General features: G+C 55.3%; 1 protein-coding gene across 2 annotated transcripts in view; it reads right to left on the bottom strand.

The window, feature by feature from the left end:
- The window catches only part of ZNF469 (zinc finger protein 469), a 239719-nt gene that overhangs the window by 15010 nt on the left and 197544 nt on the right, over positions 1 to 27165 (bottom strand). The window contains exons 6-7 of one of the 2 annotated variants that reach the window (XM_080410620.1): positions 18971 to 19154; positions 3997 to 4066 (exon numbers count right to left, since the gene is read on the bottom strand). The gene's annotated coding sequence lies outside the window, so the exon portion shown is untranslated. The remainder of the gene's footprint in view (positions 1 to 3996; positions 4067 to 18970; positions 19155 to 27165) is intronic. The other variant, XM_080410621.1, reaches the window with a different exon arrangement.

The raw sequence follows: 27165 nt of genomic DNA on the forward strand, positions 1-27165 counted from the left end.
TGTCCCAGCTCCCGCGGCCGGAGGGGTGCTGAGGTCAGGCTGTGCAGCAACAGGCTTTTGCTCCACCACAACTCCCCCCACACCGCATCCCTTCGGCCAAGCCACTGCTCTGAAATGCAAGCCCTGTCCCCAGAGAAAGGGCTTGAGCTTCTGCTGCCTCTGCCTTAACTTTAACATACCCAGCACCCCGCCCCGCCCCCCCCCCCCCCCCCCCCCCCCAAACTGCCCCCGCAATTTTAGGCACCGTTAAGTAGGTGAAACCGTAAAAACTGAGCCCTGAATTTACCAGTTGATTTTACAGCTCAGGGACCTCAGGGCATTAGACATGAAGCACAAGTCAAGCGCAGCCTTTTAAAAGGTACCACCAGGATTTTAGCCCCAGACACAGACTTTATTAAAAAAAGAGTAAACCTCTGTTTTAAAGAGTCTCTTTAAAAAAGTCTGTTGGAAACAGAAAGGGTTTCTTTTTCCTCCCTCACTAGAAATGCTTCCTTACTGTCTGCTGCAGGGGGCAAAGGCATGATACTGCTGGGATCTGGGAAGGGGGTGACCTGGCTGCAAAGCAGTGTGAAATTCAGCATATTAGTCTAATCCTGGGAGTAATTCTAGCAGCTCCCCAGCCCCATTTGGGGACCACCTCACACTGCACAGCCTCACCATCCCTGCCCAGCAGCGATCTGAGCAGAAAATGAGAATTTCTGCAAGAAAAGGGGAGTGACCTGCATCTTTTCAGGGTCTCTGCAGCGTGCACGGCTCATCTCTCCATTCACAGCTGATGCTTTGCATGCGCACAGAAGCTGGGGTGAGCACCTAGCGCTCTGCGATGCTGTACAGTGCATATGCATTAATAATATTATCGCGTATATATCGAGATAGCAGAGGCACGGCTGCATCCCCACCACTCCTTCTGCAAAGATGCTGCAAGACTTTGCAGGGAGGGGCAGGCAATGCTGTGGGGGGCGCTCCCTGGGGTCCCCTCTCTGGTTTGAGCTGCCAGGCTTGAATTCCTCCACAATTTCACACCCCGCTAAGTGAAATGAATCCTGGGCTGATACGGCCGGACCCTATCGTGCTTGCTCCCCGCGTGCCGGCCAAAGCTCACACACGGCCCTTTGGCATGCAAGGGTTTTGCTTGCAAAACAATGCACCACTTATGTCTCTTCCAGCCACAACTGCAAAGCCTGTTTGCTGCTGTTTAAATTTGCAAAGGCTCCTTGCCAAGATAAAATACTCAAGGCCAGCGCTCGCTACATTATCACAGTCAGTGCTCTTTCAGCCACATAAAGGAGCCTTTTTTAATTTTTTTTTTTTTTTTTTTTGTAAGGAAAGGCTCGTTTGTGTATCCATAAAGCTGCAGGATTTGCATGGCGAGGGCTGGGGATTGCTGGTGCATTAGTGCGAGTGCCAGGGGAAACAAACACTGAAGCTCCCTGCGCTGGCAGAGTGCTGGAGATGGGGAACGCAGAGCCGGCGGCACACAGGACCATCCTGCTGATGCAGGGGATCCATGTGCCATGCTGGAATGCCTGGTGCTGGTGGCAGAGCCTGGGCAGGAGGTGGGCATGAATTTATCCCCTGTGAATGACAGACAGTACATGGGAATGAGGGCAAGGTGTAAATTAGGGTTTTGTTCCCCAAAACCCTGAGGTTTGTCTCCACGCTGGGGCTTGGGGGTCCCTGTCCCTGCGTTGGGGTCCCTCCCGCTGGCTGCGGCCATGGTCCATCACCATCTGCACACCCAGAATCGGGCCCTGATGGCTCCGGAGCCCTGGGAGCAGCACGGGGAGGAAATCTGGGGCCTCTTGTGAGGCTCAGCCCCTGCTGCTCCCGATCGGGCGTTCGATAAGGAGGGCTGGGTGTGTTGATTTAAAGTGATATTCCTCAGGCAGCTGCCTGCATCCATCACCAGAGGGTTTACGGACCCAGCCCAGACATAGCCCACCCCTTGCAGAATGGGAAACCCAAAATAAAATGAAAATAGGGACTATTGAATCTTTTTTTTTTTACAGGCTCTCAGCCCGCTCCTTAGTCTGACCACGGGACCAGCTCCTCTTTGGGTTACCTCTGGTATCGCTTCTCGGGTTTTAATGTTTCAGCTCCTGAAAGAGGAGGTGGAAAGGGATGAGACAGGGGCAAAGGAAGATTATGCTTTAAAAAAAGAAGCACGTGATATTTATTACCAGGCTGCTGGCCGCAGGGAGAGTGATCCCCACCTGCAACTGTGTGCCCTGTTGGGTGCTCAGCCCTTTCCTCATCCCTGGAGCATCCTCCCACACCAGGGCTCACGTGGGGCCAGCTACAGCCTCCTGCTGTGGCTCAGGGACACAGGGACAAGCCGAGCAGCGATGGCAGGAGCCTGGCAGGCGAGGCAGAGTGCAGCCTGCTGCTCTGCGGGGCAGGTCCCATCCTGCCGGGAGCCCCAACGTGCCAGACGGGTTGTGATTCACCACCCCAGCTTTCTGGCACCCCGAGCCAAGTGGTTCAGCTTTTCATGCCTTGAGAGCTGGTTGTGCCCGAGGAGCTGAGCCGAGGGTCCCCTGGGGCTGCCTGTGCTCCCTGAGCTCCTCAGCAGTTATTCCTGCAGGGCTGTCCCAGCACACATGTCCTGGGGGACCGCATCACCCCCAGCCCTGAGATCATCTCCTTCCCAAGAGAGAAGAGCCCTGAATCCCACTAGCGGGATGCTGATGCACCTCAGCCAGGACCCTGTATGGGGTCCACACCATGAAGACCGAGGGGACCACAACGTCCCCACTGTGGGCAGGGCAGCAGCAGGTGAAACATCTCCCCAGAGCAAAACCCTGCTCTGTTGGAAACAGCAGTGAGGGGAGAAAACGGTCGTGTGAACAGCAAAAAACCCACACCACCCAACAAGAAAACCCCACCAGCTGCTGAAGCAAAGGAGGAAGATAGGGTTGAGACGGCAGCACTGCTCACAGAGCGACAGGCTCAGCCCTGCCTGGGCTCAGCGGAGCATCACTCCAGGCAGAAGGCAGAACTCCTTCCCTTCGGTGGGGAGCGGAGGATAGCCTTGCTGGGGCACTCGGCAGAGCCGGGTTCAGCGCTCGGCTCGGCCTCTCCCTTGCATGACCTTGGGTAAGTCAGTTAATCACGGTGACTCAGCCCTCCATCTGTAAATCAGGCGCGATAATGCTTCCCCTCGCCTATCTGCTCTTTGTATCGTCTATTGAGATTAGCAAGGCAGGGACTGTTCTTGCTGTTTGTATGTACAGTGCCCCGTCTAGCGAAGCCCGGATGGGGCTGGGAGATGTGCAGGGCTGGCTTATTATAAGGGGCTCTGGTTGGGTTGGGGGTCTCGGGGCTGTGGCTCCAGCTGGGGTTCAGCATGGGTAGGCTCACAGGCTGCCGCTGCAAGGTGAATGAAAAACCATCCCATGATGGGGCTGCTGTTATCTGGGTGGGTATCGCGGCTGGACGCACTGCGGGCTCGCAACAGCAGCTCAGGGACGGGCACGGGAGTGGGTGGAAGGAAAAAAAATCAATCTGCTGGTTGCATGGCACCAGCCAGGCAAACACCCTTCGCTACGGCTGGCAGGAGATGGAGGGGGGGGCATGCGGGGGTCCCACAAAGAAACTCCCTGGCTTTATGGGCTTTTACTGGCTCTATGAGACACGGGGGTGCCTCTAAACATGCTTTGGGGTTTTGTCCCCAAAAAGGGGTGTTTAACCACTGCCTAAAGGATTTAAATCCTACCCAGGTGGGTTGATCTTACTCAGCGTGGCTCTGGCTGGGGCTGTGAAAAATCCCTTCCCCTTGCAAACCGGCCCCTTCTCAAACCCCATGGCCTCTTTACACTTTGTCTCTCATGGCTGGGTTGCTGCGGGGCCAGGAAAGCAGCCGGGGAGGTCCCCGAGCATCCCTGCAGCTGGGGCTTGGGGGGGTCAGGGGCATCCCCTGAGCTTGTCTGGGATGAGGAGGAGAGTGTCTGGCTCCCAAAAATAGCATCCGACCCTGTGCTGTCAGCTGGCCCATACCTTGGCACCCTCCGCCGCTCAGCTACTGCCGGGACTCACTTTCACCTCCCATGAAATATGAATTTCTTGGCTGCAAAGGAAAGAGAAAAATATGTCAGGAATCTCTGTTTGGCTTGGCTGCCAGCACTGCGGCACATGGGGAGCGCTCAGCTGCCAAAAGGAGGGGTTTCCACCCCAAAATGCTCTGTCATGGCCACCCCCAGCTGGGTCCCCCTGGGTGGGTGGCTTTGGCCAGGTGTGTGGTCATAGGGTGCTGTGGGAGTGAGGAAACCGGGGCATGGATGGAGATGGGATCCTGCCTCCCCCTCTCCTGCATCCCAGCTCCATCCCCTGCATCCCAGCTGCTGAGTCCTGCAGACCCTGTGCTTTGCAGGGGCTCATTGCAACCGCGGTCAGGATACGGCCCAAGAGGCAGGAAACAGCCTCATCGGTGGGAGGAGGAGGAGGAGGAAGGGGAGACTGAGGACAGCCAAAGCCACAGCCCTGGGCACGCTCAGGGTACTGGCCAGCCTCCGGCAGGTGCTGAGCACCATGGCAGGGCAGCCACCAGCCTGCTGCCAGCCAGGCCTCATCCTGTACCCTGCACCCAGCATGAGCCCAGGTGCCCCCCATGCCAGCCCCGACCCTCGGTGCCCCCCAGCTGGGTGGTGACGTGCCGGTCCCTGCGATGCCTGTTGAGCCCCAAGCAGGCAGGGGAGGAGCAGCCCACCTCCCGGCGGTCTCCATCCTGTACCGCGCCGGATCAGGCCACGCTCCTGAAACCGCACTCGCTTACATTACACCTTGGGAGCGAGTTGGGAAAAAGCTGTTTTTTCCCAAGTTTGGGAAAAGGGGGGGGTGGATTTTAAGGGACTGCTGTTACCTCCCTGCCAGCCCCAGGTCCAGCCTGGAGTTAACCCATGTTTGCTGCTCCCCAAGAGTGTGTGGGTCATATCCAGACACATCAAACCCTGCTCTGACATTAACCCATTTCCCGGTCAAATCAAGAGAAAAGCAGGATGAGGGGTCTGGTTCCTGCCCGGGCATGATGCAGTGGGTGGGAGCATCTCACCGTGAGGGATGTCACACCTCCCTTGCCAGCCCTGGCTCCTGCCTGTCCCCAGGGAGGGAGGCTGGGGCTGGGGACTGAGGCTGGCTCTGTGCCCGGGCACCGCTCAGGACCAAAGGGGCAGGTTTGGGGATGGACAGAGGCTCTTTCTGAGAAAGGATGGGTAGAGGCTGGAGCATCACTTGGGCAGGACCCGCAGTGAGAAAGAGCTGATCCCTGGTGCCAACAGCTTGAAAAGGACCTTGTAAGAGGGGCTGGGAAAGGTGCTGGGGGTGTGCAAGCACACACACACACACACACACACACAGAGTCCTGGATGGTCTGGTCTGGCTGGGTCAGGGCAAAGCGTTGTTTCCAGCAGATTTTTCTGGCCCAAAGAGACGTTGGAAAGTTATTCAGAAAGTTTGTTTCTTGCTCATAATGGTCCAAAATTGATTTTCTGGATCTGAACAGCTTTGAATTTCCAAGCTGGTGATAATCCAGCTTTCACTCAGGATCCAGATTTTGCAAACAGTCCTAATCCTTCCTCGGCTTATAATGCGGAATAGTGGAGGAGGGCAGGTCCCCGGGTGGGCACGGCCGAGCCCAGCAGCTCCCCGGGCACCCCACGAGATGTGGGGATGTTGCAAGCTGCCATCTCGGTGCTGTGCCTGGGGTCCCTCCCGAATTTTTATGCCACCCAACCCCAAGGTGCTGCGAGAGGAGGCTGCATGTGGCAGAGGGGATGCCCCACAGGACACGGCACAGAGGAGGTGGCTGGGGTGGAGGGGAGAGAAGACATGAGATACAGCTCAGCCCTGGCTGGAAGTCACCCCAATTTAATTTCTGTGTGAAACGGCACGGGTGGATCAGGGTGACCTGGCAAAGCAAACCCCCTAATTCCCTGGCTGGGTGGTTGCGGGAGCTGGGTGTCAATCAGCTACAGACACCCGCTCCTGTCCCATCCCCAGCCACGGCCAACAGCATCCGAGTCTTTTCCAAAGGAAATAAGATGCCCGGTGATGGAGAGCGGTGAGCCTCTCCCAAGGTTTAGCTCAGCTTCTTCTCACCCATCACGAAGCAGGAAAGGCAGCTGGGATGTGCGAGGCCAGGAGCTGCCAGGTTGGAGCTACCCCAGGGAAATCCGGGCTGGGACCACACATCCTCAAGGAGGGAGCGATGGCAGAGCTGGGACCTGCATACTCCTGCCCCCGCCACAGCGCCGGGGCTGCTGGTGAGGTCAGGGTCAGCTCCCAAAGTCCCCCCAGAGCAAGGGGCTGGCCTGGCTCTAGTGTGTTTTGGCATGGGTGAGCAAAGCCCTTCAAAGCTGCTGCTTCCCTAAAAATCCAGAGGCATTAGACATCTGAGACCTCCTCCCCTCCCGCTTGCCGAGCCCCCGAGACTGCGGCGGGTTTAATCTCCCCCAGGAATCAGCATTGGGGCTGGGCCTGACAGCAACATCTTTGTAGGGCTGTAATAAAGAATGACTTATTTTGACATTTATTTAAGAAATATTAATCTTTCATTTTCCTTCTAAATGCTCCTGTTTGCTAAGGAACTATCTGTTACCTAAGTGCTCCGATAAATCTTCTAAGGTAAAATTACATGTTAGATGCTGCCAGAAGGGTACATTTAAGAATACTTCCTAAATTATCAACTGCATTAATCTTAATTACTTCGGTAAAAGTAGAGTCTGGCATTAGGGTGAACTAAATTGAACGGGTGTTTGTTTGTCTTTATCATATCACATATTTGAGATCATTTAACAAAACGCAGATAAAAGGCATGTGGGGCAGCGAGGTACAGAGCAGCTGCCTAATGAAAATGATGGCTCCGGATGACAAAGAGCAGGCAGGAGGGGACCACAGGAACCCTGGGGTCCCTGACATGGCAGGACCTGCCTGGGGCAGGGTGGTACACAGGCAGAGGAGCACGGCAAAAAACCAAAAAACCCCCAAAATTAACTCCTTAGATATCATTTTGAGTGATAAAAGCAGAACATTGGAAGGATCCGGGTCCCACCACATGCTGGGGAGGCAAAGGGCTCTGGGTACCAGCACATCCCACATCACTCCGCGGGTGCCCTGGCAACCGGCCCGCATCCTGCCGGGGCACAAACAGACAGAGTGGGATGCACTGCAGCCTGTGCTCAAGTTTTTGTTGAAATTTGGCTGCTGTCTTGCTTATTCAGAGAATTGTGGTGCGCCTGAGTGGGCCCAGGTCCTCGCTTTGAAATGAGCGCATCGCTCGGTATTTTAAAGCACAGAAATGAAATTAAGCATGGGATTAAGTGCTTTCTTTCACTGGAGCCTCGGAGAGGTATTAAATATTGCTGCAATGAAATCTCACCATCTCCCCAGGTCTGCATGACCTGGGCAGATTCGTTATCAAAGCAGAGTGAATTTGCATATGCCAAAAGGGAGGATTTTCCTCTGTTGCTCACTTTTGTTTTTAAATTAACAAAAATTTGTCCATTGACACCCTGTGTGTGAGATGCTGAAGAGGAGCTGGTTGAAGAAGGGGAGGAATTATTCTGCATATTGCCAGAGATGCAGATAAAGGATGGATTTTGGGGAAGGGGAGCGCAGCAGCCACATCTTGACTTGTCCCCAGCCCTGGCTGACCCCCTTGGGCATCACCAGGACACGGCACGCCAGTGTCCCCTGTCACCATATCCCCCTCGACCCACTTTCCTGGGATAGGGCCCCACTCCACATTTCCCTCTTAGCCTTCTGTGACCCCCCAAAAAGGAAGAAAAAAGCGAAAAAGCAAAGGCAATGACACCATTCCCAGGCCAATATCACATTTCCTTCCTCCTGGCGGAGCCTGGGTCTGCTCCAAGCTGCCTTCCCCTCTGCTCCCGCTCCCAGCCCTGGTCAAACGGGGACAGGAAACCTGAGAGCAATGAGCACATCACTGGTATTTTCACCCAAGCCTCATTTAGCTCGTTGTCCTTTTGGCATCCTTCTCCTCTCCTTCGCTCAGCAGCACAGCTGCCAGAGTGGCTGCTCAGGGATGGGGGGGGGCCACGGCAGATCAGGATCTGCCCCACGTTCATTTGGCCAGTTCTGCCTGTGGGCAGGCACATGCACGCATACACGTATTGCTGAGTGCAATTAATTGGCTCGTTGCAATTAACGCAATCAGAGACTTCAATTGGGGTCAGCTAGATGCACGTCAGCGTGCACATGAAACCAGACCTCACACATCAGGGTGCTGTGCGCCCCCCACCCACGGCGAGTGACGGAGGAAAGCCACTGTCCTGCAGGTCTCGTCCTGCTAAGGACAGTGATCCCCAGTGACACCGGGCTGACACTGGGCTGACCAAGCCCCAGCAGACAGACTGACCGACCACCGCCTCTCTGGGGGAGGCTGGTCTCCGCAAAAACAGCGAAATCTCATAATTCCTCCCCAAACTGCTCTGCCTTAAGGGCTGTGGTGGCCCCCGAGACTGATGCACAGCCGGTGTTCAGCAGGCGGAGGGAGCGGCATTTCACACCGGGGCTTAGACAGACCACGGGTGGCACGAGGAGCACGGGTGGCACAAGGAGCACGGGTGGCACGAGGAACATGGGTGGCATGAGGAGCACGGGCAGCACAAGGAGCACACATGGCACGAGGAGCACGGGCGGCACGAGGAGCACGGGCGGCACGAGGAGCATCATGGCACTGGCCAGTAGCCCCAGTGCAGATGCTCTGAGCGCACCCACCAAGCTGGTCCAAATGAACTTGTCACCCTCCCAGGCTTCTCCCTGAGCCCAGGCAGGAGGGATGACCCACAGTGGGAGCCCCCCCCAAGCCCATCCCTGCTGACACAGGCTCCTTATCTACTGCAACCCACCTGGCACCATCCGGAGGAGTCCCAGCTGTCCCTGGTGGTACCCGACACCGCAGCAGCCACCCCACCCTGGACAGCAGAGATGCTCCTGTCCAGCCTGAACTAGTTACTGCAGGATCTGATAGGAGGAGACTGCTGCTAGATTTGGGGGCTTTTAAGCTGTCAACTTTCCTATAATTATTAGCAATGTTTTAAATAAGCTCTCTTCTGAAATTTGCTTCTGAAAGACAAGATTAATGAGCATTTCCTTTGGGGATTTATTGCACTGTTAATTATTCTCTTCCAGAAATTTGGTTCAGAATATTATCAGCTTTTTTTTTTCAATTAAAAGTGATTATAATTTGCTCTGTATAAAAGAAAAGTGGATTTTAAAAAAAATATATATATCCTCGCTTCCTGATTAAGTATAATAGTCAAGTGATGAAGATAAAAGTAGCCAGTGGCTCTGGCAGGCCGCGGCGTGCAGACATGAACTTGGTGTCCCCCCGCAGCTCCATCCCTGGTCCATCCAGCTCTCGGGATAATGCCGTGCATCCAGGCCGCCTTGCAATTTATGGAATTTTCCTGCAGAGGGAAGCAAAGGTGTCTGCAAGCGGCCGCCCGGCGTGGTGCCAGCTTTGGACAGGGGGTTCAGGAGGAGAACGCTGGGGTGGGGAGACCCACCGATGCTGCTCCAGCAGCCTCCTTCTCCCAGAGAATATTTGGCCGAAATTCCAGGGCTCGCGGTGGAAGCCAGAAGATGCTCCGTGGGAGACGGATCCCAGTAGGAGCATGCAGCAGTGAGATGCTGGCAGAAATGGTGGTTTCTCTTTTCACTGACAAAATGCCTTTTTGCACCAGGAAAGCTGTGGGGTCTGAAGCAGGGGCAGCCCTAGAGGAAGGGGCTCGGGTCCCCGAAACACAGCCCGGGCCAGGCACCAGCGCCTCACGGCTCACGGGCTGTTTGTCCTCCCCAGCAGACATTCCTCGTGTGTCTCCCAAATGCAAAACATTCAGAAAATGCTCCGAACACAAATGCTTGCTTGGTGGGGGATGGATCCAATTACACCCAAGGCACAGCGGGGAGCAGCCCCATGCATGGCTTTGCTGGAAAAACCCTGCAGACTGCACAAGACCCCGAGACCACAAGACCACGTCCACTGCAAGGTTTGCTTTAACCCCAGACTGTCCCTGCAAAAGCCCCGCTGCTGGGCTTGGCTCATAGAGAACAAGCAAGATGCTGAGCTCAATGCAAAAGCTGCCCAGGAGACGCCCTGTATCAGCGTGTCCCTCGCTGGGCCAGGCAGATTTGGTGGGTCTCTGGTGGAGTTGTGGCTGGGGTGACCCATGGGTGCTGTCTGTGACCCGGGTGGTGATGGGATGCTCTGGGCTATGTGGATGTGCTTTGGATGCCACCTACCCTGAGGAGCCAAGGTGCTTGCACTGACCCCTTCGAGAGCTTCATACAGCAAGCTGGGATCACATACCCCTGCCCAGATGCCCTGGTGAGGGACATATCACAGACCAAGTGGGATAAAGGGGTGTGCAGCCCAGCCTTTGCAAGCACAGCGTGCACTGCTCGTCTCCCCGCGCACCTTCCCTCTTCCTACCCGTGCTACCCATGCCTACTACACGTCAGCCCAGGGCACTGGGACCTCCAGCTGCAATGCTGTGGGTATCCTCATCACCCAACCCTCACCAGCTGGCATCCCTGTCTTGCATCCTCCGCAAACTCACACGTGCATCAGCGACATCCCTGCAGAATCCCCGCCACTCAGGAGCAATGTTGGCTCTGTGCCCTCCCACGGGAGCCCCGGTGCTTGCAGCCGCTGTTGTGCAGCCACCCCCAGGTACCTGCAACCTGCAGCTACGGCGCAGACGCTGCCACAAAACCCCCACAGCTGCATCCTTCCCCATCGCTGCCAGAGAGCAGGGACCCCACCAGCCTCTGCAGCAAGAGAGGATTTTAATTCCATCCCCTTAATTTACTGCCTGCTTACTCCTTTCCGTAAGTGATGTGCTATGCTTGGCCACCGAAAAACCAACAGGTGGGATGCACCCGTGGGTACCACATCACCACGGGAGGCAGGCGTGGGGCTTTTGTGATTTTGATGGGGAATGACCCAGTTTGGCTTTGTCCAGCTGGGGCCAAGCTTGCCATCGCCTCCAGCACTTTGCATGGCATTTCCCTGGGATTCACAGCCCTTGGGAGGCAGGAGGTGTGTGACACGAAGGAAACCACAGCATGGGGTCAGGGGTTTAGGAAAATGCTCGATGCTCAGACTCCAGCATCACCACAGCCCCTCGCCAGGACAGTCCCCAAGCTCTGTCATGCCTGAGCTACAAAATGCTTTGCCCCAGTGTCAGGGCAAAGGTATGGTGGGAACATTGTATTTCAGGCAGCAGGACCCCAAAAAATGAGCTGCCCCAGTACAGCCCCCTCCTGCCCTGGCTGGCTGCGGACGCTGGCGCTGAGAGATGCTCTCTGTTCTCCACGGGAGCAGAAACGTTCAGGGCCAAGAAAAACGTGTGGAGCTATAAAAAGGCTGGTGAACAGAGGGACATTCATGGCGAACTTCAATCAGCCGCTTCGTAAAGATGCTGGTCGCACTCGGGCGGGTTACATGGCCCTGGCAGCCCCAGCGGGGAGCAGCAGGAGGGCTGCCAGCTGCAGGCAGCACCCAGGGTGGTGAGCAGCTCGATCCCCTGTGCCTGCCAACATGATGTAGATGCGTCAAAGCATCAGTGATGTAAAAGTGGGATGGGTTTGTACACCCTGCTGGTGCATCCCTGGTTGGTGGGGTAAGGAGGAGCTGGACCAAAATCCAGCTGTGTTTTCCAGCATCTCTCCCAGGTGTCTGGTCCCCTCTGGTCCCTCTCTGGGAGGGTGACAGCAGCTCATGGCTGTGGATACCCTCCTGTGCCACAAAACCTCAAAGCTGGGTGGTTGCTTGGGTCAGGTTTGTTTGCAGGTGCCGAACACGAGTCCGGCACATGCCTGAAACTTCAAAGGGCGAGTAATGAAAAGCATTTTGCCGACAGGTTTCCAGGCACATGCAGCCCTTCCCGCTGGTCCAGCTGCTGGGTGGCAGATGTGGGGACACATCCCCGTGCACCAGCTATGGCAGGAGAGGGCACGAGCCAGGTGATACCAAGGTGGAGAAAATCCCCCAAGAGGCTCCGTGTTATTTCTTCTGCTTTTTTTTTTTTTTTTCCTTTTCTTTTTCACCAGGCACCATCCATGAGCGAGTGTGGCTTAATAATGCCAATATTCATTGCCTTGACAAGCCCAGGCTCTGTGTGCTCGGGAGGCATGTTTTCTCCAGAGACATACCGAGCGACAAAATCCCTTTCCTCATGCTGATGTATTTTTCTTTCATCGGTCAAAAAAATTAGCAGAGGTTATTTCAGAGGGCTGAAGAATGGCATCCTGCAAATATATTCCTTTTGATGGTGCTGTGTGAGGTGGAAAAGCACTCAGAGTCCAAGCCCATCCCTGCTGTGCTGCTCTGGGTACCAGTCCGGGACAACATCCCTCCTTAGCGTGTGCTTGCAAGGTGCAAAGCGAGGACTGGGAATTTCCCTTCTGCTTCGGGGTACGGTTTTCAGGCAGAGCAGGGAGATGTTAAGCCATTGTCCCAGGGAGACCAGGTGTGAGGAAAGGATGCTGCTGTCTTTCCTGCAGGGAAAACTCAGATGCAGCTGCTCCTGGGCTGAATCCCAGTGGTGAGGTGATGCTGCAAGCAAGAAGTGGCTGGCAAGCACAGAAATGGGGTGGGCATCTGTCCACTGCCCCAGGCGGGTGGCAGGCAGCATCACCGGGGACCGGGCTCTGTGTCTTCCCGTGCATCTCTTCCCTTTCCTCATCTTCGGCCACTGAAGGAGGAATGAAAAAGAACACCCTTCCACCCCCTGACCCTCTGGGAGTCTGGAAAAAAAAAGTGTATTTTTATATCCTGGCTGGAAAACTGAATTTTTCCAATCAGTGACAATTTTTTTCAGAAAAAATCTTGCTTCTGAAAACCAGGTGAAACCCACTCATTAGTGGTTTCTCATCAGACCCCAGTGGTGCACAGATGCGGGTATGAAAGGGGAAGGGGTCAGGGCATCACTCCCCATCTGACAGGCCACACTCATTCTGGGATTATTTTTCCTTCCCGCAGAAAGCATCCCAGACAATACCTAATCCAACGGACACCAGAAACTATTTATTTTCCCTCAGCTATTTAGCAACGACCGAACCAGGGCTAATGCAATATTACCAAACCCCACATATTTTTACAGTGAATTCACAGACCAAGAGAGTTTTTTCCTTCACCTGGAGATTTAACGCTGCTGGGAGTGGGCAGGAGATCTTTGCAGGGGGATGCCGGGTGAGTTATTCACGCCGGTGTGGGGACGGGGCTGCAGAGCAAATAATTTTGTCCATGTCTCATCTGCCCCACTCCTTTTTCCTCTGTTTTCCAGCAAAACGTTGCAACTAATAATTTTCGCACATGGTGCGAGAGCTGCCGTAAAGTGGCTGCTTATTTCATTAACGGCCGCCGGCTGCTATCGGGTTTAGGGAAGGGGGTGTTGGAGAAGGGCTGCCCGCGCCCCGTGGGGTATCGCTTTACCCCGCCGCTTCCTGCCCAGGTGAACCCACACAAACCCGCCTGTGTGATGGAAAACATTCGGGACCCGAGACACGTTTCCAACCGAAAACACAGGCTGCGATTCAGCTTCACTCCCCTGCCTTCCAAGACGTCCTCCTTTTAACACAAAAAGTGGCATTTATCTCGGGATTCCTCAAACCCACGGTATATAAAAAAAATAATATATATACATAAAAAAATTAAATATAGGTCTTGGCCTCGCTGGCCATCGCCGTGCCCGGGCTGCCCTTCTCCCCAGGGCAGGCAGTCGGTGCCCCTCGGGTGTGTGGGAATGTCAGGGGGATGCTCCCAGAACGAACCACCCTGCACAAGTGACCTACAATAACAAGCCGGCAGTAGGGTCAGCCAGAGGGAAATGGGTTCATCATCCAGGGTCCTCCCGAAAAAAGAGCCGAGTCGAGGAGACGGAGACATGGTGAGAGGACAACTCCCTGGTGCCCACATCTGCTCCCGGTACATCCCAGCATCCTGACACCCAGCCTGCCTTCCTCTGAGACACCCTTTAATCTTCCTCGCCACGTGTTTCTAAACTGAGAGTTACAATGATTGACCACAGCAAGATTTTGTCTGCTGTTTTTTTCAAGTTGGTTTGCAAAAACACATTATAAAGAGGAAAATATGCTGCCTGCCTCTGCCCCAGGACAGGGCCAGCAAGCACGGCGGGGGCTGCAGGGGATGTGGGGATTTTGCCTGCCATGCCTCACCAGGACCAAGCCCAGGCAGAGCTTGGGGGTTACTTTTCCCTTTCATCGGATGCCAGGTTTCAGCCCAGGATTTATACGGTCAAATCCAAAATCCCTGGAAGGCAGGGCTTGGTGCAGTGGGAACAGAGATGCTGTCTTTACCCTGCTGCTGTAATTATGCCACCAAACTTAGAAAGCAGCGGAAGAGCCGTATGTAGCACTACAATTAGGAGGCTGTTTAATTGCAGTGCAACTGTGTATTGTTTTCCTCTCCCTGGCTCCAGTTGCCAACAACCAGCTGAGCATCAGGAGCCACATTGCAAACCCAGGCACACCAGCTCCCTGGCACTCCACGCTCCTGCATCCTCTGAGCATCACTGCCACGGTGATGCACATGGCTGGACAGCTCTGGGGACAGCAGGCCTGGCACCCCAAAGGTGACCTGTCACATGGGTACAGCCCTGCTGGGTCAAGAGCAGCAGGCAGAGCTGGCCAGAGCAGCCAGCTGGGGAAGGAGCCACCAAAATACACATCTGCTTGATGCAAGAGGCTTTCTTTGAGCAACAGGCATCGTTCCCCTTGCTGGGACACCCCTTCTCCTGCCCAAGGCATTCTGGCTGGCCTCAGGAGCAGCCAGGCATGATTTCTCCCCATCAGCCCAGAGATTAAAATGGATATACGCGTGGGAACCTGTAGCAGCAATGGAGCCGACATGGGAGAGCAGCTGATTTATATCGTGTTGCCCCTGCAAATGCTGTGCATAAATCTGCTGCTTTTCAAGGCAACACGTGAAGCAGAATAACTCCACTCGACTTCGCTTTATCTCCTCACTGTGTGACTCATCCTCAGAGCATCAAGTTGAGCTTCCTACAGAAAAGTGACAGATGTACACGGCCAGCAGACCAGCTTCACGCTGGGGATTTCACAGCACCTGGCAGGAACGGTGCCACCACCAACCCCATTGTTGTATATGAAGAAAATGAGGGTCCAAGAGAAAAAAACCCTGTTGCTCCCAGTCCGACGCAGGCAGGTGCACACTGGTTTGGCCAGAGCCAGTTTGGGTCCCCTGCTTTTGCCCTCAATGTTGCCACATCCCTGGGGTCTAAGCTGGAGCAAAGACTCCCGAGATGCTCACCAGCCCCAAGGCTGCAAGAAGCTTCTGTGGATTTATCCAGTTGCAGCACCAGGAGGAGGGATGCGTGGGGAGACCCAGAGCACATCGCTGGTGGTGGCAGCCTGGCTGGGGCTCTGCGACTCCGACATGGGGGGAAGACAGAGCAGTGTCTGGCAGCTTCTGCAGGACAGCTCTAGGTTGATGGCGCTGCTGAAAGAAGGGATGCTAATACTCAAATATCAGGTTTAAAGCTTTCTGTTAAAGTGGGAGCAGATCTGGGAAGGAAGGCTGGGGGAGCCTACAGTCCCCACCAGGGCTGGGGTCTCCTCCAAGCCTCTCTCCAGCTGTTCTCGGGCAAGGCCCTTTAAAATGAGCTGGCACAGTGATTTAACGCTGACATGTCAACATTTCAATCCTAGAAGCCCATGTAACGTTTAGCAGTTGGCAAACGGGGCTGGGCATCCTCCTGTTGCGAAAGCTGAGACGCCCAATGCACCCAGTGCTGAGTCCTCTGCTCCCCATGCCGGGGCTTTGCCGGAGGAGCTGGACACATCTCCCACAGCATGTAGGAAGGCAGCTCCTCTTGTTTTCACAGCTGATGTCAGGTCTGGAGAGGCTGCCGTGGAGCTACCAGGGAGGAAATGCGGCAGAGGGTCAGTCAGCAGCTGTGGCCGCCGTTGCCTGTACCTGGGCTTGCCCTGGACCCATGCCGACGGGGAGGCTCCTGGATCTGCAGCAGAGGGGGATGCAGAGGAGGATTTCCAGGGATGAGCTCCTGCTCCAAAGCCCTGCCAAGCTCTGCATGCTCAGGAGCACGGGAGGAACAGCATCATCTCTGGGTGATGTTCTAGCAAGATATCAACTTCAGAAGCTGCTTGCTTGCTGGTTTGCTTAGTGGAAGGCACTGCGGGAGTGTAGAGGACCTTGGTCTTGTCCTGGGATGTCCTCAGCCCTCCTTCCCCAGGCTGTGTTGCATGCACAGCCTACGAGGGAGGTTATTTGGAGGTGGGGATGGAGAGTGTGTGGCGGGGACACTGGGTGTAGCCAGCAGCATGGACATGGTGAGAGTTGCGTGGGCAGCTACGAAGGCAAAGATGTCCCAGCAAAGCCCAAGCATGTGCAATTACCCTGGGCAAGGATGCTGCCTGGGGAAAAACCTGGCTCCAGGGAAAGGCTAGAGAGCCTCTTCCCTACCTTCCGTTAGTGATCTGCTCTCAGTAAAGTCACGGGCAAAAGGAAATATATACATAGTTTTTAAAAAATTATACAAAATATAAATATATATATATAAGCAAACCCTCTGGCTTTCCCTTCATTGCACCCTGCTGTTGAACGCTTCCCAGAAGGCTGCCGAGAGCTGAAGTGAACCCAACATACGCCTGTCCCCAGCAGCCAGTGTCACAGTGCAACTGCCATCGGCTTGTCCCCCTCTGCAAAAACAACAGGCGAAGAAAGAGCACTTTTGTTTCTTCCTCCTCTATTGACACAGCTGGGAGGGCTGGAGCTGGGGGAGGTTCCTCCTCCGGAGGGCCAAGAGCCTCCGCACACTCGCTTTGTGGCTCAGGCAGAGCTGGAAGAGGCAAAGCTCCTTTGCTCACCTCACACAGGCTTGCTGGGTGCAGCCAGAGCATCCCTTGACCCGTGCCTAAGCAAGGTGGCACTGGGGAAAGGTGTCACCCCAGCTGTTCCTGGTGGGTCCCCTCCGAGCCGGCAGCCTTGGGAAGGATCATTCCCAGGATGATGGTGATATGCAACCCCAAAGCTGCAGCTGCCAGTGCCATGCTGTGCAAACCGAGCCCAGTCGAGCTGCCGATTGCTCCTCCCGCACCCATCCACAGCCAAACCAGGGATGCTCCTATAATCCCGGGGGATTTGCACCAGGGGCCACTCTGTGCCAAGCTCCCTGCACACATAGGCCGTTAGCCTTTGCTTTTCCCTGCTCTGCAGCATCTTCCCAGCTCGGCTGGACATGGCACGATGCCGGCACAGACGGATGCAGCGGCTGAGCCGGTGTGTGCCTGCCGGTGAGCCCGGCTCCCTGGGCAGCCCTGTGCCGCTCCGCTTATAGCACAAAGGCACCGACCCCTCCTCTCCCTTCCATTTCTGCTGGAGAATTTACTGCGCTGGCTTTCACAGATGTCCAGTGCAGCTATTGCATTGCCATTTATTCTAAGCTCCCCAGCCATTGCTGTAACAACGTGGCAAACAGATTAATAAACCATAGAAAGGAGCTCTGTGTGTCCCCGTAAATAAAACCTCAGGTGTTGCTGTGCGCGTGTTTGCAAAGTGCCATGATTAGCTGGGATTCTGGGAGGAACCTGGTTCAGTGTCTCAGGGCAGAACGTGGTCTCCAAGCCATGCATTTAAGAGCATGAAGCATCCTGCTCCACAGCCCCTGTAAACATCACCTCCAAGCACCCCTCTCCCGGGATTTTGCCATGGACTTGCATGGAGCTGGGGTCGAATCCGGCCACCCGGCCATTGCGTGATTGGTGGGTTTGCTCCTCTTTGCCTCCGGCCTCCGAGGCAAAAGACAAATGCAAAGTGCAAAGCATTCCTTTATCTCCCTGCCTCTACCGAACGACAGGCAAAGCAATAAAATGCATTTTTTTATAGAGCTGTAAATTTAATTTCCTTTTAAACCATTTGCTTTCACTTATAACTCAATGGAAATCCTGCGCTGCTGGCAAAGCCACAGCATCCCTGTCCTGCCATCAACGTATAGAAGCAGAGGGCTGCAGTTTTTGGATGAGCTTAAAAGTTGATGGAAGGGAAGATGGGTGGGGGGAAGAGAGGAAAATTCTTAAGGCATTAAGGGCCTATTTTCCATCTTCCTCGTGAACCTTCCTCAAGGGAAGGGCCTGAGCTGCTTTATGGGGCCAAAATTGAAGCCGTCTCTGTCTGCAGGACAAAAGTTCAGCCCTAGTCACCACTGTGAAGCTCAGGATGCTGGTTGTGAGAGGGAAAAAATAACGATTTTCTGGCCTGACAAACCGCATGGGGCTTTAGATTTGGTGCTAAGAAGCAAGAAGCAGCCGTGTGGGCTCGTGTACATGTCCATCATCCTTACACCATCAGGAAACCAGAGGAATTTTCCCAGCGAGTGAGGTGGCAGTGCTGGGATCACCCGCCCTGGGCACGGGAGATCAACCTTGGCATGAAGCGGTGGGTGGGGGGCATTGGGGTTGATCTTCTGGAGCAGGACATGGATCAGGGCAGAGCCCGCGGCTCAGCCACCTCTCCTGGGAGCTTCTCGTTAGTCTGTCCCTTGATGGAGCTGGTAGGAAGCAAACAAACGGCTGCCTCCGGCGGGCTGTGGGGTGGCGGCCCCTGGTGAGGGATGCATGGTGGTCCTGGCAGTCTGGGGTACGTGTCACTTGGTTGTGGGTCTACCATGCCAGGGACCTGGATCTGGACCACTGCTCTCCTTCAAACCCCCTCCAGCCTTTGCACAGGAGGTGTTTGCAGCCTGCGCCCGCAGCAGTTGCTGTTTGGGGAAGGAGTGGGGCCAATGGATGGTGCTTGGTGCTGCACAAGGATGCTTGACCCGTGCACCTCACCCCAGGGCTGTGAGCATCCTCCACCAGCACCCAGAGCTGGCACTCAGCTGTGGACATGCTCTGAGCACCCATTTTGTGTCTCCTGCCCAAAGAGGGTGGCTGCATCCCCATCACCTACCTGGCACCTGAGGACTCCTCTGTCCTACTTGGGGTCCTCGTGAGCTCTGGATGAGTGGAACTCCCTGGTGTGGCAAATCCCAATGGATGGAGAGGCCATTCCTGATTGTCCTGGGCAGATCCTCCTGCGCTTGTGCTTGTCCTGTGCTACTCGAAGGTGGCAGGCTGCTCACTGGGCACTGGATCTGCGGGAGAAGGGAGTAACCCAGCTCAGCGGGGAACGACTGTGTGGAGATGCCGATGATAAGCTCCAAGCCGCCACCACAGGAACATCACCCTGCCACCCTGAGGTATCCATAAGTCCAAAGAACAGAGCAACTGAGGAGAAGCTCCAATGGAGAAGCCATCCCAGAAAGCCATCGCAGGGATTTCTGAGAGCCCCCTGGCCCGGCTGGGAGGGGGATGCTGCTGCAGGGGGCTCCCACCAAAGCTCTGCAGTGCTGCCCCTGCCAAAGCCAGCACCCCTGAGGGGACAGCAAGAGGAAAGCAAGCACCCATGCATGCTGCTGTCCCTCCTGCCTGCAGCCCATCCTCCTGGCTGCCAGTGGCACTGCCACGATGGGTAGGGCTGGGTGCTCTGGCTGCCAAAACCTGACAGGTGCCGCACGCCGAGGGATGCAGGTCACCTTCTCCCTGCCTTACAGCCTATCATTCTGAGCTCTATTTCAGCCTGCTTTTTTAATCCAGTGATGAGGAATGAGGACAAAAAGGCTCAAGACGTGTCGATGGGGGGTCTTGGTGTCTCTGCCACTGCCTGTACCAGACTTTATCTCCCAGTCCTCCTCTCCAGCCCGTTGCCTCCTCCAGGGATGCTCCCCAGGCTGGCACAGGCTCTCCAGCCATGCTTCAGGGTACCTGCTTGCAGCCAAGCACCCAGTGCCCTCCTCGCCCTGTGCTGGGGGCAGAGCTGCTTGCGAACACCTGCAGACACCTTCAAAACCCTTCGCCCTGCTCTCCAAACCTGCATCATTTCACCTAATATTCAGGTTGTTCCGGGGGACAGAAGCCCCTCTTCCTGCTCTGTGTCTGTGCAGCACCCCAGCACGACATGCTCTGGACTGTCAAAAAATATCAGTTTATAAACAAGCAATAGCAGTTACACTTCAAGCCCAGCTTAGGGCTTTGCACGAATCAAGCTTGATTCATCCCCACATCCTTGGGAGGTGGCTGTGTGACCCATGGCACATGGGTGCTGCTCGTTAGCAACATGGGACTCATTTGCAAACTGAACCAAGCCCGTCCACATCCCCATTAATCCACTGAAGGTGAGCAGAGCTCCCAGTGCTGGCTGCTCGAGGCTGGTCCCATCCTGGAGTCATTTGCTGCTGCTTCAGGAAAGCTTTGTGCTGTTGCTTCCAGCTGGATCCACGGCACCTCCGAAACAAGACACGAGGGTGCCTTTTTGGGGTGAGATTTTGGGCAGGCAGCCGCGGAAGCAAAGCAGAATGGAGTTTTACAACGACCCAGACGAATGCAACCCTGAAAACATCATCCAACATCCACGGCGTGCAGCTCCTCCGGAATCAGGACGTGATCTGTTTCCACTGCCCCAGGTCACAGCGGCAAGGCCAGATGTTCGGAACAGCAGCGGAGCACTCAGATCTTACCCAGGCCACAGCCCTGGGCTCCTTCAAGCATTACATCTCCCCGCGCAGGCTGCGAGCTATGATCGTATCTCTTCTGCAGGCTCCCAAGCCGGGGTGCAAGCAGTCCCAGCTGAGCCCTTGGACATCCCTCGGTGGCCATGGTCCTCAGGTCTGAAGTCGGGGTGACCCATAGCAAAGCTGCACCTGGTGCTGAAGGTTTAACCTCCCCCCGAAGTTTAAAGCACAACGTGAAGCCCACTTCAAAGAGCTGCAGCTTCCTACTTGATAACATCAGGAGTCTGGATCAAAGGCTGCATCCTAGGAAGACCAGCAAGGGAAGGGAAAATAAAATTGCTTCCTCTAGAGCATTCCTCACTGCTGAAAATCAGCTGCTGGATTAGGAAAATTAGACTGTGTTAAAATTATAGACGATGCCAAAGCGTGCTTCTCTAATGGCTTCACAGGGTTTGAAAGCGGTTTGCCAGCAGAGGGAAGGGGTGGCAGCGGGTCTCTGGTGCTGTTTGAACCCGGTACATCCAGCTCTGCCCTGTGTGGGGATGTGGCTCCCGGCTTCTCCCATCCCAGAGGGAACCAGAGCGAAGGGAAGGCTGCAAGCACCGCCTGGGATGGAGCAGGCAGCTGGGGACAGAGAGGCACCCAGCCATGCACAGGGACCCACGACCCAGCACAGGACGCCCCTGGCAGGTTTCAGGTTTGGGAGCATCCCTTGACCCCGGTGCCTCTTGGCAGCTGGAGGCAGATATTCCTCTTTTTAAGGCTGCTTCCCGGCTTCCATGCCAGCTACAGGCACAGCCACAGACTTTGCAATCCTCCCTGCTTTTAAGTGTTCCCTGTTGGCCGGTCCCTGCTGGGTTTGATATCAGCACTCTGGTATGCTGGCACTGGGATCTGGACTTCGCTGGAAGCCACGCTGGAGAACAGCCTCATCTCATCCTCCAGTTCCAATAATCAGATGAGGGAGCAAACCTCACCCAGTCGGGAGCTCCTGGCCGGGGCACCGTGCAAGGCTGGGCTCTCCAGATGCCCAAAAGCCACCGCTAGGTGCAGATGGAGAACAAGCTGTCACCCTGGGATGTCCTCATCCCTGCTTACCCAGCACCAGCCCCGCAGGACAATGCAGCATGTGGGGAACTCTGCCCATGGCTCCTCCAAAAGCGCTTGGTCCTGCGAGGCTGCTGAGGGGAAGGGGCATGGTGCTGCCTCCTCTGCGGCTCGCCTGGCATTTCCTAATGCATTTTGCAGGATGGTGACCATGCCAGCCCACTGGGAATCTCAAAGTCCCAAGAAACAGCAGCAAAATGGACAACTGCAATAAAAAGGCAAAGCCGACCAACATGAGAACAAGCCACGGGCAGTGCTAGTGCCCTGAGCTGACCCTGGACAGAGGTTTTCCTCCTGGCTTTGCAAACGCCATTGCTGAGAGTCAGGGTAAAAGCAACCCACCCATTTCATAAAGCAGGCTCAGACCACACCACCCAGAAACAATTCCATTGCACCCACCAGCAAAACCCCAGGACCCTGCAAAAGCTTGCGAATGCCCCACGCTGGGTGCTGCCCGAGCCCTGCGCCACGTGGGTGGGCTTTGCACTGGCTGGTCGGAGCAGCGCCCCTGGCACCAGGGACCATGTGCAACCCCAGAGGTGTTTGGGATGCTCAGACGCCCCTGTGCCACCCAATGCTGCCGAGAGCACGGGGAAAGGGTGCTGGAGATAAATCAGGGGGCAAGTGCACCACGAAAGCATGTGCTGTGTGCCCACACCATCAGTCACTGCTGAAACCTCGCCTGCTAACCCATCCTTTCCTCTGCCCTAATGTTCTGGGATGCATTTCCCAGATCCCCGTCCTGAGCGCAGGCAGGGGCTACAGCAGAGCCTGGACCCAGTGGGCTACAGCTCCTCCTTGCCCTTGTGCCCCTCATTTTGCATCCTGCAGCACGTGGGGACAGCGGATCCTTTCTCTGCCCTCCGCCTCCACGATGATTAGTGCCTTTCAGGAACATTTTTTTTTTTTTTGGCTAGCTGGCCCCAGATGAATAGCTCTGGGCAGAAGTTAGCAGACAGCATCCCCTGTATTCCACCCTTCCTATGAAAACCAGATGCCACGAGTACGGTTACAAATCAAAGCTGACAGGGGGACGAGAGGTTTACTTAGGAATTGAGAGAGGGCACGAAACCTTTCACAGGGGGCTACTGTGCAGCCCCTGATGCACAAACCCCAAATTGTACTGACCCTCCCTCTGCCCTGCTGAGCCTGAAAAATCCCGACGATCATCCCCTTCCTGTTATTCACGCTTTCCATCAGCTTTTCTAGAAATGATAACTGGATAAGGGGTTGGTACCTGAGGAGCCTTTTACTTTTGTTAGTTTTAACCCATTGCTGCTTGCATGTATAAGCTGGTTGGACGGCGCGGGGCACGAGCGAGCCTGGAAGAAAAGCCCTGCTCAGAGGTGAGGCAGTGGTGGCAGCATCCTGACGGGTGCTGAGCTCTAATGAACTGTCAGTTTGCAGAGGGAGAGCTGATGAAACAGCCGGGCTAATGTTTAGTGACAGCCGCAATTTACTAATCCATCCGAGAAATAAATAGGAGCCGTGCGGAATAAAAGCGGAGTTCAAGCCCAGCCCTCATCGGGGCATTCGCGATGAAACAAAACGTCAGGTTTTATAAATGACCTTTTCTTGTAAGTCCCCGGCGAGGCCCGGGAGGAAGCGGGGGGCGGCTGCTTGGGGAAGTGCTTGGAAAGCTGCAGAGTCAGGAGGCTGGTGCTGGATGCGGCCGCTGCAAGGTGGGACCAAGGCTGGGAGGAGTGACAGGGAGAGCATCTCCAGCCTGCCCGGCCAGAGGACCACCATCAGGGTGTGCATCCCCCACGCCTGCAGCACCCATCAGGGTGTGCAACTTGCATGTCCGCAGCATCCATTGCGATGTGCCCCCCCCACATCTGCAGCACCCATTGCGATGTGCATCTTGCACATCTGCAGCATGTATCGAGGCGTGCAGTTCGCATGTCTGCAGCACCCAACAAGGTGTGCATCTCCCACGTCTGCAGCGCCCATCGCAATGAGCATCTCGTGTGTCTGCAGCACCCACCAGGGTGTGCAGCTCCTGTGCACTGGGATGTGCAGCAGCTGTTTAACCCCGGAGCTGCAGAGAGAAAGTCCCACCTTAGACCTGCCACAGGCAAACAGGGCTAAAACTTTGACTTCCAACACCAAATAACGTTCAGATGTGCCATTCCTGGCCGCGGGGGTTTATCCAGCCCCACCAAGAAGCCATCCTGGCCAGGATGCAGGGCTGCGCTGGAACGTCCTCCGCAAGCCGGGCCCTTGCATTGCTGGTGCCACCATCTTGGGGCTGCTCATGCAAAGCAGGGTGGCTTTTGATGCTGCAGAATTCCCCAGCTTGCTCCTCCTGCGAGGCAGGGCTGCTGGCAGCAACACCCTGACAGCCATGGGAAGGATGTTATATTGAAAAATCCGTCGGGATGCAGGCTGGATCCACGCTGTGCAAGCCTTGTAACTGTCCCAAGGACCTTGCTGTGAACTCGGGGTTGTGAAACTTTCCCCGGCTGACATTCCCATCCGGGGAGCTCTGGCTGGCTGGCTTGTCTGAGGAAGGATTTCTCTCTACTGGAAAAAGACATTTTTCAGAGCAACCTGCCTCTGCTTCCCGACAGCCCTCGCTGCCGTCACAGCCCAGGAAACATTTCAGCTTGGGTAGTTGAACGGATTGCTGCAAACAGTTGGCAGCAAAGATCGCTCGGACTGTGGAAGTGCTTTGGGATGAAAAGTATGTGATAAATTAAGATTACTACTCTTTCCTCTGATCAGCCAGTCACTGGTTTCCAGCACGGCGCTGGCCAGAAAAGCCTCACCGAGAGATTCTGGCCTCGCCCCGAGAGTTTGCGGTTGAATGAAAGCAGATATTTTACACCAGCGTCCAGAGTCTGCTTTGGGCTCTCAAAGTGACAGCAAACTCACCACAGCTTTCGTAATCTCTTCCAAAATTAATTATCCCCGCTTCTCAAAACCTTCCTGTTTGAATTGCTCAGCCTGCAGCTCTGGCAGCTGCGCCGGCGATGCTGCAGTGTGTGCAATGGGAGAGCCTCCGCCACCAGGTACCTTCCCTCTGGGCAGGTATACTGCACAGGATTCTCACAGTTTTTGCACTAAAACAGAACTTAAAGCTCATCCCCAGGCTCTTGCCTGCATCACAAGACTGGGGCTCATCGCCCCAGCTTCCACAGGACTCGGGCACTTCACTGTTGGAGGCTTGTGGTGGGTTACTGCTGTGCCAACCTGCATAGCATCACCAGGCATCTGCCGCATCGCTTTACGCTGCTTCCAAATAAAAAAAAAATAATCCTGAGGAGTGAAAAGCAGTGAGCTGAAGGAAGGGATCCCTACAGAACACTTGGGGAAACACCCACGTTGCTCACAATTCCTGGCTCATAACTGCCTTGCTCGCAATTGACTTGCTTGCAATTTGCCTTGCTCGTAATTCCTTGCTCACAGTTCCTTGCTCACAACCGCCTTGCTTGCAGTTCCTTGCTTGTGATTCTTCGCTTGCAACCGAGGCGGAGGCAGGTGGAGGCTGGCAGGAAAGGGGCTTCAAACTTGCAGCTGGAGGGTGACAATGCATTGGAGCCAGGTGCAGTGCCCCTTGCACGGTGGCAGGCAGGGACCTGGCACCACTCCCTGGCACGCAGCGTTGTGCCGGAACAGCTGGGGAATGCGAGGTCAGGATCTCGGGATCGCAGCTCACCCACTCTTGCCCTGAGCAGGTTTCAAGGCAACAAAACACCAGTGCTTGACCCACTCTTGTGACCCTTGTCACTCGCAGTGACAGCTAGAGCAGGTTTTCATTAAAACCTTTGTCTCCTCGGGATGAGATCCTCCAGCTGCGGTGTGCGCAGGTGAAACAGGGCTTGGATTAATATAAATAATACAGCATATGCAAAACGTGGTGACAAGCTCTATAGGGCCATGATGGGTTGCTGCCTTTCCTTATGCCCGTGCCCCCATCGTGTGCTGAGTGGATGCAAAACAACCCATCCACACGAGAGCTGCCAGGTGCCACGCATGCACCCCCCGCTGCTCTGCCACCGGCCGGGCAGCCCGTCCCCTCGCTGCGGCACGACACACGGCACTGAAACCCAGAGGGAGAAGAGGCCACCGAAACACAATCAGAAGGACTTTCTATGAAATAAAACACTGGTCTTTGTGGAAATGCTACTGGGATGCCCACCACTTGCTGCACCGCTAGAGCTGGGGGGAGAATATGATGGAAATAGGGTTTATTACCCATAAATGCAGGTGTGAGCAGCTGGAGCTATTCAGTGATTTGTGTCAGATGAGAAGATGGATGAAAAAAGCCTGAATTTTCCATTTCAAGAGCAATGCCCCACCACTGAATTTAGCTCTTTTTTAATTTCCAAGAGGATGCCAACAGGATGGATGGAACAGAGACCCTGGGCACACAGGCACTGCGTGCACAGCGCTGGTAACGTCCCGTGCCGTGCTCGGTCGTGCTGCTCATCTCCCCGTGCTCCCTGCACCCTTCGGTGAGGGCCAGCACCATGGGGTTGCACCCCGAGGGTGGGCTCCACAGCACGCCCTGGCAGCACAGCACCACGGTGCTGGGCAGTTTCACCAGGGAGACGTGGGAATCCTCCCTGTCACCATCTCCCTCCCGCGCCTCTGAACGCCGGCCAAGGAAAACACCATTGTGCTGGGAGCAGACAAGGAGCTGGTGCCAGCGAGGTCCGAACAGCCGGCTCATTGTGTCCCTCCGGCTGCCGGCTTAGCTCAGGGTTAGGTCAGCCTAAGTGTGCAGCTTTGCACTTCAAGCCTTCATCAATGTATAGAGGAAATGAGAAACATTACACGGTAGGGCTGGTTTGCATGGAAGGCAAATGTGGAGAAGGAAAATAATCCTCCTTCCCTGACACGATGCTCCGCCAGCGAGCGCTGGCCCAAACCAGGAGCAGAGCTGCTGTGAAACGCAGAGATCAGCGGGACGGGAGCGATGCCACGGTTGCTGCTTCGCCTGCAGCCAGTCCAGCTCCTTCCAGCCCACCCCCTCCATTCAGCACCACATCCCCCAGGTCACCAGGATGCACAGGCAGGGGTTGGGGGTGCTCCCACCCCAGTGTGCTCCTTCCCCTCCCCTTTTGTAATCCATTTGCTGAAGAACAGGCATCCCACACGAGGCAACTAACCCAGCCCTTCTGCTGTGCCCTCAGGGGGCTTTTCCAGCTTCAGAGGGGTGGGAAGGGACACCCCAGGTGCGGGCTGGGACACCGGGACCGAGGGAGCGGTTCCTGACGGGCTCCCCTTTCAGCTTCATCTCTGGAATCACCTGAAGCGAGGTCATTTCGGTTCAGCTGCTCAGGGCTACGTGAACTCCTGGAAACCTCCACCAGCCTCGCAAGCTTTGCCAGCCCAAGCTGCCTGCTGGGCATTTCCCGCAGGTTTTACAAGGTCTTTTAGAGAGATAAGAGCAAGTGCATCCTTGGCATCCTCACATCTCTCCCCTGTCAGGTTAGACACCAGGTTTTTAGTGAAACCCACAGTCTGGAGGTTTAAAGCA

This window comes from Falco punctatus, assembly GCF_963210335.1.
Source record: "Falco punctatus genome assembly, chromosome: 14".
In the NCBI taxonomy this organism is placed as follows: Eukaryota; Metazoa; Chordata; class Aves; order Falconiformes; family Falconidae; genus Falco; species Falco punctatus.